General features: G+C 36.6%; 1 long non-coding RNA gene and 1 pseudogene across 1 annotated transcript in view; one reads left to right on the forward strand and one right to left on the reverse strand.

The window, feature by feature from the left end:
• Window positions 1-4,628: 4,628 nt before the first annotated feature.
• LOC120115780 lies at window positions 4,629-8,886 on the reverse strand (annotated as a pseudogene).
• LOC120115782 overlaps window positions 6,348-12,800 on the forward strand; it is a 35,884-nt gene continuing 29,431 nt past the window's right edge. Inside the window, exon 1 of the long non-coding RNA XR_005515507.1 lies at window positions 6,348-6,438. This is a non-coding gene — a long non-coding RNA (uncharacterized LOC120115782). The remainder of the gene's footprint in view (window positions 6,439-12,800) is intronic.

Raw genomic sequence — 12,800 nt, forward strand, 5'->3', positions numbered from 1 at the left:
ATATTATTAAGGGATGGAGCTCTCATTTGGCTAAATTCTTGGATGCGATAAATTATTGGACTCGTTCTGGAAACAAGAAGCCAAAGAAGCTCAATATTACAGTTAGCAGAGACGAAACCGCACCACAACAAACGAATGGACCCAGAGGGGATTATGGTCCTCTCGTATGCTTGGCGTTAGAGCGTTTGATCACAGGAAGTATAAAGTATCTACCTCCCACCGATAGAGATAGAGCTACAGTAGGCTTGTGGTTTCGGCATTATATTGCTAGATCGATATATACGAGACGCTGCCTACCTGCATCCGCGTTATAAAAATGTCCATAAAAATTGGTAAGTTTATAGGCTTTTGGTTTGAAAATGTTTGGTTAAGTACCTAGAATTCAATAATTTGCTGTTTGTAGGTTTTAGATGTGTAGAAAATGTTGTTTGAGCAAATGTTTGGTTTCTGCAGGTTAATCTCAGAAGTGAGCTGCGTGAAAATGATGTATGGCTACAAAAGTTGATTCAATAGTAGATGAGGAAATAAGAATTATTACTTTTTTTTATTGTTTAATTGATTTGTAAAAGATGATTTGTAAAAGTTGATTTGTTTAATTGATGTGAACATAATTCTTATTTGTGCTTGTTTAATTGATTGAAATGTAATGGTTGATTTTGTTGATTTCAATCTGCATTATGTTGAAGGCAAAAATGACTATCGCAATGCGAAATGAAAATCGCAACGAGAGAATCGCAATGCGAAATGAAAATCGCAACGACAAAATCGCAACGCGAAACTAAAATCGCAACGCGAAACTAAATTCGCGTTACGATTTTCATTTCGCTTTGCGATTCCCTCGTTGCGATTTTCATTTCGCATTACGATTCTCTCGTTGTGATTTTCATTTCGCATTGCGATTCTCTCGTTGCGATTTTCATTTCGCATTGCAATAGTCATTTCCGCGTTGCGATAGACATTAAGATGATTGCGAACGTCATTTCCGTGTTGCGATAGTCAAATGAATGCCTAATAAGTGATAACAACTGAACAGATCATAGCAATTTTCAAACTCAAGTTACTAATACATGCCTAACTGAAAATGTTAAAAGTTCACACATAAAATCCACATAATACAACGTTTGCATTTAAAAATCACCTAACTTAACAGTCCCAAAAGGTGAAGCCGGTTGTGATTGAGATTTTAAAGATGATTGTGATTTTGATTGCGATTTTGATTGCCTTTTGCTTGACACCATATGAGCTTTGGATTTTGATGAGGATCCATATTTTGGTATAGGAAAAGATGATTGTGATGGCACTGATGATCCACATGTCAACCTTGTATGACCACTTTCTTTGTACCAACTACATGTCGATCTCTTCTTCTCTTCACCCTTAGACAGTATACGATTGTGACTTTTTGGTCGGCCAGGTAGCCTTCTGTCCATGGCTGGTGGCAAAACTGTTTGTAAGTCATCTAGTATGTCCCACTCAGAAGGATGTGGAATAGGGTAGACAATCTCGCCATAAGTCTGTCGATATACTTCTGCAGTGTAGCAATCCATAGCGTATGCGCTTGAATCATCTTGGTTTAGATGAAGAGAAACTTTTATAACATGACCACACGGATAACCAGATGTTTGCCATTTCATACAACTACACGTCTTTGCATTTAGATCGACAAGCCCATTTAAGTTATTATCCAATACTTCAAACAAAGTGTTTGAACATGGTTCAACTCTCCATGACGTTGACTTCACAACACGTTTCGTTATCTTTTTTTCTGTCCATGGTGTAACACGATGTTCCAATGTTCCTGTAAATTTAAATAAATAATACTTAGTAAAATATATGATAAGTTACGAATTTAAAGAAATAATACATGCATGGTTTCTTTTCTTGTAGTACCACTGTTGAATAGAGGCTCGAAAAAATTCCATTGACATAGTAATGAATAATTTCCGGGAATGACGACTTAGAACGTTGATTGATTCTGCACTATTAGACGTCATGAAACCATATCTTGCTCCAAGTTGATGTACTCTTGATCATCTTTCAAACCCGACATATTCTAGTGTTTGAGCACACTGAGGCAAAACACGTCTTAAACAGTTTATATGCTTATTAAAATCCACTTCCCGATAAGCTTTTACAGCCTTCCAGTATGTCCATTTGTGATTTTTTATACCAGCAGACCTTGATTTTAGATTTCTATACAAATGAACACCACAAAGTCCATGAAAAGCATCTGGGAAACACCTTCTAACAACGTTGTCAATTGAGTTTGCCCTATCGGATATGATTGTCAGATTGCTAATAGGACCTATGCAATCCCTAAGATGCCCCATAAACCATGTCCATGAATCAGAGGTTTCAGATTTGCCAACCCCGTAAGTTATTAGCAGTATCCCATTGTTAGCATCCATGACTACTGTTAATAAGTTTACTCCAAGGTATCGACCTTTTAAATGTTCTCCGTCAACTATAATAACTGGGCGCATGCAATTAATAAATGAACGAATCTACAAAATCATATACACAAGAAATATAATCATTTAAATGTGAAATGCAAGTAACTAACAAAAATGAGTCAACAAAATTATATTGATTTACTAACCGCAGCACCAATGGCGATAAACAACAACTCAAAACGTCCATCTTTATCTTTTTTGATATGAGTTACCGACCCATGATTTTTTAGTTTTAAATTGTGACAATAAGCCGGCAGTTGGGCAAACGATGCTTCTGGCGACCCCCTCAACAATTCGAAGGCATAACATTTGGCTCTCCAAGCTTGAGAATATGAGATACTAATCTTGAACCGAGCATTCATGTCAGTCATAATTTCATGTTCCCGATATACCCTACCATTCAAAAACATTAACTCAGCCATAAAAACACCCAACACCTTTTTGTTTGCCTGTCTGTGGTGAGGAAAAACTTGGGTTCTTGAACATGTATGTTTATCAATAAAAGTCCTAACTTGAAACATTTCGCAATCTTTTATCCTCTTTGCAATCATACGCCACATACAGTTTTTGTCAATCATACACCTTGTTTCGAAACGATCTTTGCTTGATTTGTTAACTTTTAGTTGATAGCCATCTTCCACACATTTCGTATACAAAGCTATCTTCAAGTCTTCTTTTGTATCAAAACAATCATCTTTCTTGATACGAATAATTTTTATGTAACAATCAACTGCTATCTTTACAAACTTTTCTTCCGGTATCTGAAGTAATTCTGGCATATTCCAGTTATACTCCCGTGGCATTTTCTTCGGGGACTTTTCTTTGGGGATTTCTTCTTCAGTGTTATATGAATTACATAATGGATGTTCAACATGTTCATTTACAGTCGTAACTTCCTTCTCATTATCATCAACAACATCTTCCTCGGCAACGGCTGTTTCATCATCAAAATTCGGGTATTGACCAATATCAAAATCATTACACGCAGGGTCTGTTTCTTCTTCTGAAAAATCATCAAAATTCGAGTATTGACCAAGATCAAAGTCCGGGTATTGACCAAGATCAAATTTCGAATACTGACTAGTACTCACAATTTTTTTTGTTGGCTCATCATCGTCTAACTGGTCAATACGAAAACCAGAATTTGGTGCTGAAAGTTGATTGTGATTTGAATTAGGGAAAGGTTGTGGGTTTTGAGATTGTGTTTGGTATTGGAAATGTGGTGAAACAATATTTGCTTGGTGATGAAATTGTGGTAGAACCATTAAATTTTGAGTACCATAAACTGGGGTTGAAAAACTTAGTTGATTACTACCCGCTACTGACCCAACTTCACTACTTCTAGGTTTAACAACATACAATGTAACATCATCACTTGAAACACTAATGTAAGCAATGAATCGTTCAACATCTTCATTGTCGGTTAACAAATAAACTTTACCATTTCTCTGATAAGATAACCTAAATCTACTTAGGGGCTCTAAATTCAATTTATTTACAACACGTAACATTAGAGTTTCATAAGTTAACTTTTTTAATGACAGTTTTAATTGAAGATTCATGGGTAAAGGCATATATTGTAAAACACCATGAACATTCTCCCATGACCCTCCAAAACACAAATCTATCCAAACATGATCAGCATTAGATGATTTCATTATTGTAAATTAATTTACTAAACAAACGAGCTGCGAAACTAAAACCTGTTGCCGGATGGGGAAAGATGTCGTTGGATATAGGAACAGATATCGCCAGAGAGAGTGATAGATAGAGATGGAATGAGTTGCGATTTAAGGATTTAGGTTATGAGTTGCTGCTGCTGCGTAGTTATATACCCAAAACATTTGTGTTGCGAAATTAAAACCTGTTGCGAATTCAAAAATCGAGTTGTGAATTTGAAATTCAGTATTGCAATAGTCAGAATCTCGTTGCGTACGTAAATCGCAATGCGATAGTAAGAATCGCGTTGCGAATCTGAAAACTGATTTGCGATACCGAAAATCGCGTTGCGAATTATCGATCGCATTGCGATTTAGTTGGTCATTTTGGCAAATCCAAAAAAAATTGATTAAAATCGTATATTATAAGACATTTTTAATCACTGAGGTTATTTTTTCATTAAACTATGACTATCTTTCTAGATTAATCTTAAAACTTTTGAGCATTTCAATTTCATCCCTAAATTATAAATTTCATTCCTATAAAAAACAACGATGAATCAACATGGAATAGAGACCAAAGAAACAAGGAATAGTACCATGTCCATACCTATAAGCTTGCAAGTCTTATTATCTTGTTTAATTATCTTATTATCTTACTATATTCGTCATTATATACTGCTTCTGTGTTTCGAAACTTTTCTTACTCCAGGTCTAGACTATTTTTCATAGCCTCAAAACCATATAAGTTATGCTTGCTGCTGGGACAACTTTGAGAAGATTAGGACAGAGACCTTTGTAGAAACCTCTATAGCCTTCATTCCGAAAGGTTCTCCAAAATACATCGGACATTCCCTTATACGCAACTTCAGATGTAGTATGTTGAGCTTGCAGTCTGAAGAAAAAAAGGATTACAACCGAGCAATAATAAGCAAATATAACAAAAATGTATATACCAATACCGAAATCCATATATGATGATGAAGATGAACCCAAATTGCCGAAAAACAAGGGACTTGTACAAGTTATGATCATACCTAACCTGCAAAGGGTAAACACAGGTTGCTCCTAAAGCTCCAGAAATTGTCCCACAGCCTAGTTGCACAAGAGGACCAGGTTCTACAAAGAAAAAAGAAAGGAATCCATAAGAAAGTCTAGTTAACGAAAAACTAAGGAACCAAAACAAAAGCAAACATGAAACAAGCAGCGGACAGAAACCTACCACTGTCTTCGAGAATATATGTCCTCGAGAGATCTTTCAAGGTCTCATAGACAACAAGGTCAATGCCAGCATACGGGATAATCCCCAGAAGAGATGGCACAAGACCTTTATAAAATGCTCGAGGTCCCTCCTGAACCCAAATATCCTTGGTTAATTTCCCCAGATTCGGAGCTCTTCCACCTTCAGAAGCACAAGTCTGTAACCGAGTTTTTACAAGATCCATTGGGTAGATAGCAGATTGTGCCACTGCACCTGCTACGCCACCAGCAATAAGTCTCCCACTGGCTCCTATATCACCATTCTTATCCCCCATAATGTCTCCTAAAACATTCTTTAACATTTCATATGCGTAGAACTTGATAGCACTTTCAGGGGCTACCTTCACAACATTTAATCCATTACCTCGAAAAAACCCTAACACACCATCTTCCTTCCATATCTTCTTTACAGCTGGCAGAATACTAGCACGTGTAGTCTGCACTTGCAAAACCACCTTTAAGCGATCGAGAGGAGCAGTTGCAGTGCGAGAAGCTGCTCCTGCTATTCCTCCAGCAATAAAATATTTCCTTCTCTTGACATGTTTACTGATGCCTTGAGGAATAACAGCGTGTTCTCCGATATCTACAAGGCAAACCTTTCCCGATGATGATAAATGTTCTCAATAGTAGCTTCATGAGGATAAAGTAGAAGGAAGTCTCTCCATTCTTCAAATGTTATAATTCCATTATTGTCCTTATCGACATCTTCTACAAATCGAGCAAGCTCCTCATCATCAATTTGAATCCCTGCAAAATACAAACTGCCAGGGCTAATGAGAAGAAAACAACTGATTAATTGCAACCATGTGTACAATTAGCCCTTCCACATGAAACATTTATAAGGATTAAATCTGAGGAATCATGATGCACAAGAACAATCATATATTTTCATTGGATGCAGAAAAACTCAAGAAGGAAGCACTTCAATAAAGCCCACGAAGCACACCATAGGTCGATTATCATAGAAGCAAGCCTACAGTTTCCCAAACTCTGAAAATCCCAAATAATGATTCAGAAAACGAGCATTATATTCATCAATAACATACACAAGTCCAAGTCTGTGACATGTTTTCTCCTTACAAAAGAACACCAATAGATGCCTACATATAAACCACAAAGATACTGTCTCAAACATCCAACAAAACTAAATGGCACATTATATAGACAACGAAGACAACATCTCCACTATTAAGCCAAAGAAACTGACACATGAATAGACCGACCAGACATGTCTCAAATATCAAGCCAGCAAACTTTCCTTAGATTGTGGCAAACATGCTTTAAAGCTCATACAAAACCTAGGTGTCTAATTATCAATTTAAGAACTGAAATAAGATAGATTAAATATAACCATTCAACAGAAAACTAATATGACATGTGAAGCTTTATTCCACCTCATAATCTTCCCTTGAGACAATTGGAAAGCAACACTTTGCACAACAAACAGCAGAGGCAGCTGGCTAACACTTGAGTATAGCCTAATCCAAATCGCTTTAGAAACTTGAACTAGAAAATGTACATAACATAGCCAAAAGTCTATATTACCAATTAAAATACAGCTCTTGTTACTCTACAATGATCTCCAAGGTCAAGGTTTACCTTTCTTTACTTCCATTGGCCACTCAAATGTGAAATGGGAAAGTTGTTAAAACACAATGACATCTGACAAGCATGCGTGTGACATTCAATTAAACTTCCATTTTAGGTAACTTTAAAGAGTACATGACATCAAGTACTAAAGGAACCACATCACACCAGGTAAATGTACGATCCAAGCCATTTTCTGAAGTATTAAACGAACGATGTCATGCCGGGTAAATGTATTATCCAATCCAATTAGCATTAATTATTTCTCATATTTTAACTAAGATAAACCAATATCTCTTTGGCCCAAAGACTGTCTCACTCAAACATGAGTTTGAAAACCACCACCCGAAAACAAGGATTTAAGCACCAGAATACCACAAAATTAAAGCAATCTGCCACCAAAATGCTTTACAGTCGCCCATCGTTGTTCATAACACTTTTCTATAATAGTTTTAATCACTGCAATTAGTCTTCAAAAAAGTTAGACAATTGGTAAATCATTAAAAAAAAATTATACAAAGGTAACAAATTCTCAGGCAAACACATACAGAATTACATAATGCACAAAACCAATGGTTGCAAATGCTACTAGTTGAAGGGAAATTAAAAAGATCACAGCTTCATCATTTATAAGCAAATAACCATGAGTTGTGCGAAATGCGAATACTATGACTTCAAAATCAACCCCAATCAATACAACCACCTCACCAAACCAGTCAAAACATGTCAACGTAAGATAAAAAAGCTAAAGAAAACAAAATCCCTCTATCATTATAAACTAGAAAAAAAAGAGAACATAGCATACCAGCCTTAACAAGGGCATCCCAAAGCTCCTCAGGAAAAATGCAGCCATTATGTTCCACATCAAGAGCTTGAAAAATCCTATAGAGTTCAAGCTCCTTATCATCCATATACCTCTTAAACTCTTGATAATCCACACGCCCGTCTCTTTTTGCATCGCAAACTCTCAACAGAACGTTAGCATATTTATACTCAGCCGGAATCTGCAAAGCTGAAAGACCATTTTCAATCTGAGCATAATCCAAGAACCCCACATTGGCTGAATCAAAAAAATTGAACAAACTTCGAATTCTTAAATCCCTTTATTCCTTAGTCCCCTGTAACGCTAAAAGAACATGATCCATTGAGACAGGTCCGGGTTTTTTGACCGGGTTGCAACATCCGGGTTTGGGTTTTGCCTCCATTTTAGGCAAGCCTACATGCTCCACGCCATGCCTCGCAGCCCCGGACATAACAATGGCAAAACGACAACGCTTCTAATTTCCTTAGGCAAATTTCACCTAATTTCTCCGTAAATGTTATCCCTTGGGGCTGTTCTTCTTCTCTGCAAGCATGGAGGATTTGGAAAGAAAGAGTTCTGTTTTATACAATTGGGAACAAAGAACATAAAAGAGACCCTATTGTTTGAGGCAGAGAAATAATGATACACCCCCAAAGAATCAATTAAGGAAAGGATCCAAGAATTTGACTCGAATTACTGAGAGAAAAAAGACAAAAGATTCAAACTTACCTTTGGTTTGAAGAGAGAAACGGTCAAAATAAGGAAAAATAGGGTCAAAATTTCAAAGGAACAGGCTTTATAGCACATCAATTGATATAAATTCCAAGTCTTCTTAGCCTAAGATAAAAGAAACAATGAAAAAAGCAATATTACGGCAGAGTAAAAGAAAAGAAAACGAAATAACAAGAAAAACATTATTGGAGGTAGAAGAAAGAGTAGTAGTTCAATCGTCCAGACAATGAGATAGCACGTATTGGCTCCCAAAGCTCTTAGATCTTCCAAAATCACTTTTCTTTGAGAGCCCCAAGTCAGAATCAGATACAGTAGGAGATTAAAATTTGGTGTTTGGGAATTTTTTTCTTTGATGTTATGACTTCGCTTTCCTTTGATTTCGCATTCTGTCTACCACAAGAACATGATTGAAAGAAGCAGATGCTGCTACCAGAGAAAAGGAAGATATTATTTCAACTGTTAAAGTAAAGGGTAAATTACATATATGATCACTTAAGTATTATTTCTTTTTAATTTGACTAATAATGTTTTAGTTTTATTAATCAAGTTGTTTAATTGTTTAAATGATATCCAACAAGTCACTTGTCGTTTGCCGTTAACATTTAACGAAAGTGTTAATGCGTCAATACATAAAATTAATATAATTACATATTTGATCATCAATTTTTATATATTTTATCAATTTGATCTTAATTTAAATGTAATTAAAAAATTAACTATTTAATCAGGAGGTAACACATGTCAACACACATAATTGTGACATGTGTTACCACTTGATTAGAGTTTTTTTTATTAATTTCAATTTATTTAATTAAATATATATATATTTAAACCCATAAAATGACTCAATAGTAAAAAATAATGTTGTTTTACCTACATTTAAGCAACTATATTTATTAGATATATACGTTGTGATTGATTAAGAAATATCTAAACATATACTATTTTTTAGTTACCAAAACTATTCAATTTATATATATATATAGACCTATTCCTTTTCTTCCTAGATCATTGTGGAATGAGAAGGCCCTTGAACATACGTACAACCGTCGTTGTTAGGCAGACTCGATGACACGTATTGCATGCATATTATCTTTTTAGTAAAAATTTGTAAGAAATTTCCAAATTTAAAAACTTTTGTATTTATAGAAATGGTGTGAATATGGAGCAATTTTTTAATAGAAAAAGAAGCTAAAGCTTTACAACTTAGAAAACAGCCCTGCTAGGGCTATTTGAGTCACGAGCTAAAACTTCATTGATGGACGGGGCAGAGCTAACAAAGTAATGGTCTGGTCCTTGGCAAAGAGAATATTTTGCAAGCAAAATCTGCAGCAGAGTTGTCTTCACGGGGAATGAGAATAAAGTCTATGAGCCAGGCGCGATCATGGAGGGAGGCAGTGGCTCTAACCAGAGAGGAATGACTAGAATGAGCGTTTGTAGATGTGACCATGTAATAAACGTCGCTGCTGTCAAGTTGGCACTGAACTTTTTTGAAACCCTGGACCATGCAAGATTTAATCCCTCAAATAAACCCCATAAGTCAGCTTGACTGACTGTTGTAATACCAAGGGGTTTGGAGAAACCTCCCAACCAATTTCCTTGATCGTCTCGAAGAAGTCCACCAGCGGAGCCAAGGGAGGATGAGGTGGAGACAGCTCCATCGGAGTTGAGGGCAATCCAACCAGGTGGGGGTTTATGCCAAGTAATCGGGGAGGCAGCAGAAAAAGAGTCTACTGCAGGAGTAATGGGATTGTCATACAAACTTGCCCAGTGAATGCTCAAATGAAGGAGATCGTTTCTTGATGTACTCGTACATAAGAAGATGAAAGAATTCCTACTCTTCCATAATTTCCAAGTTATGGAGCGAACTGCTTGTTCCAGGGAATACTCGTTCCTTGAAAGAGGTAAAGCGTACAAAGATTTGCTAGCAACCAGTTTTGAAGAGAAAGGTCGAAAAATTGTCTACCATTGCTTCTGTTAATGATCGAGGTCCACAAGAGTTTTGTGTCCGGGCAGTCTCGAAGAATATGGAGGATTGTTTCCTCAGATGCTCCACAAACTTGGCAAGAAGCGTCGTCTGAAAGGTGGCGGAGACATCGGGCAGTAGTAAGGAGCTTGCTTCTTAGGGATAGACATAAGAAAATCTAACACGTTCGGGGACTGAAATTTTCAAGGAATGAGCCAATCATTGCTTTGTGAATTCCATTCATTATGTGTGAAGAACTGATAATCACTCTCTGTAGAGAAAGAGTTATTTGACGTTAGTGACCAGCAACATTTATCAAGACCAGCCGTAGGTGAAGGTGGAAGGATCGAGTGAAAATGTAATAGGGCGGAATGAAGGAGGAGGTGTTGTAAGAGATTCCAATTCCACTCTCCTGAAGGGTGAACCATGTAACTAACCAGGAGATTTGTATTCAAGGTAGCGTCACTGGATTTCCAATCGGATAGGGCGCCAAGTTTAGGGATCCAACAGTCTTGCCAAAAATGGACGCTGCCAATGGACCAGAAAACACAAGTTCGAAAAGGCTCCCAAATGTTTGACACAGAAGTCCATAGATTAGAACAGTTTGTCCGTTTCATAGTGAGGGAACAGCGTTCAATCATTTTGTATTTGCGTCGGAGAAGGGAGATCCAAAAATCGTCTTGATTATTGATAAGAGCGAAGCAAATTTTCCAGAGTAAAGCAGTATTATGGGCGCGCATTGATCTCAAACCTAGACCTCCACAAGAGCGAGGCTGAGCAATGGTGTTCCAGTTGACCAGAGGAACACTAGACGAACCCCATAAAAATTTCCGAATTCGTTTCTCAATATCTTCACAGATTCAAATGGAAAAGAGGGTTGATTGCGTGGCGTAAGTGGGGATGGCAGCAAGTACAAATTTAATCAAGATGCCTAAAACAGAAGTTAAAAATTTAGTTTTAGAGGAAGGTAAAAATAAATCATAATTGATTGAATAAATATTTTCAAACTCCTTTTTTTCCTTTTTGTGACAAAGTTCAAGATCCCTAGAAAGATTATAAGAAAAACTAGATTCAATATATTCATAAACTAAATGATCTAAAATACCAATAGAATTAATTCTTTCAACTCGATCCGGGTATTTTGTTGCTTTGTAAACATCAAATTCAACGATCTCACCATCAATTTCCATTGTCAGTATACCACTTCTAACATTGATCTTTGTATGTGCGGTCGGCCTAAAAGTATTTTTGAATAAGTATCCGACCTATCATGTTCCATGTCAATAACGTAGAAATCTGTAGGAAAAAATAATACATCGACCTTCAATAAGACGTTTTCCATCATTCCCACTAGATAGATCTCGGACCGATCAACCAACTGTATGGTTACTCCTGTCTCTTTCAAAGGCTCGTTGGTAATCATTTTATAAATAGAAAATGACATAATGTTAATTGAAGCTCCTAAATCACACATTACACGTTTAATTTTAAAATTACCTATTTTACAAGGTATGACAAACTTACCTTGATCCTTCATCTTTGGTGGGAGCTTTCATTAAAAAATTGTGGAAACATGTTCTCCCAAATTTACCTTTCCGTGTCCCATTAATTTCCTCTTTGTAGTGCAAAGCTCCTTTAAATCGAGCATACCTCGGTACTTGCCGAATTACTTCAAGAAGAGACATGTTAACTTGAACTTTTTGGAACACCTCTAAGATCTCTCCTTTCTTTAGCTCTTTTATCACGTTTTAATAATATTGATGGGAAGGGTGGTACGATTTCATGAGAAGAAAGAGGATGTGCGTCAGATGTACCTTGTATTTATAGAGGCAGAGTTTCTTATTGTTCTTCAAAATGTGCGGCTTTTTCTTATGGAACTTCGGGTGAGATGATTGTTCCACTTCGGAGAGTGATGACACTAACATTGTCTCTTGGATTTAACTCCGTTTGAGAAGGTAGTCTTCTTTGTGATTCCAATTTCCCTACAGTTTGAGCCAGCCGTCTCATTTGTTTATCCAACTCTTGAAAATGTGTTTCGGTTCGGTTTTGAAATTATTCCTGAGATGCAACTAGCTTTTCTTCGGATGTAACCAGCTTTTCTTGTGAAATTGTTAAATTTTCTATGATTTCCTTCAATGATGGCTTTTGTGTTTGATGTTGAGGAGGATGTCTTGGTTGATAAGTTGGCCTTTGATTCGATGCATAGCTGAAATTTGGGTTGTCTCGCCATCCATTTCTACATTGCCTTCTTCTTGTATCCTCGGGAAGTAGTCCGTCGGATATTTCTCTTTGAATATCGTAGTCAAGTCCTTCTATGACCCTATCTTAGCACGTGTCAACTG

This window comes from Hibiscus syriacus, unplaced genomic scaffold, assembly GCF_006381635.1.
Source record: "Hibiscus syriacus cultivar Baekdansim isolate YM2019G1 unplaced genomic scaffold, ASM638163v2 tig00110271_pilon, whole genome shotgun sequence".
Classification (NCBI taxonomy): domain Eukaryota; kingdom Viridiplantae; phylum Streptophyta; class Magnoliopsida; order Malvales; family Malvaceae; genus Hibiscus; species Hibiscus syriacus.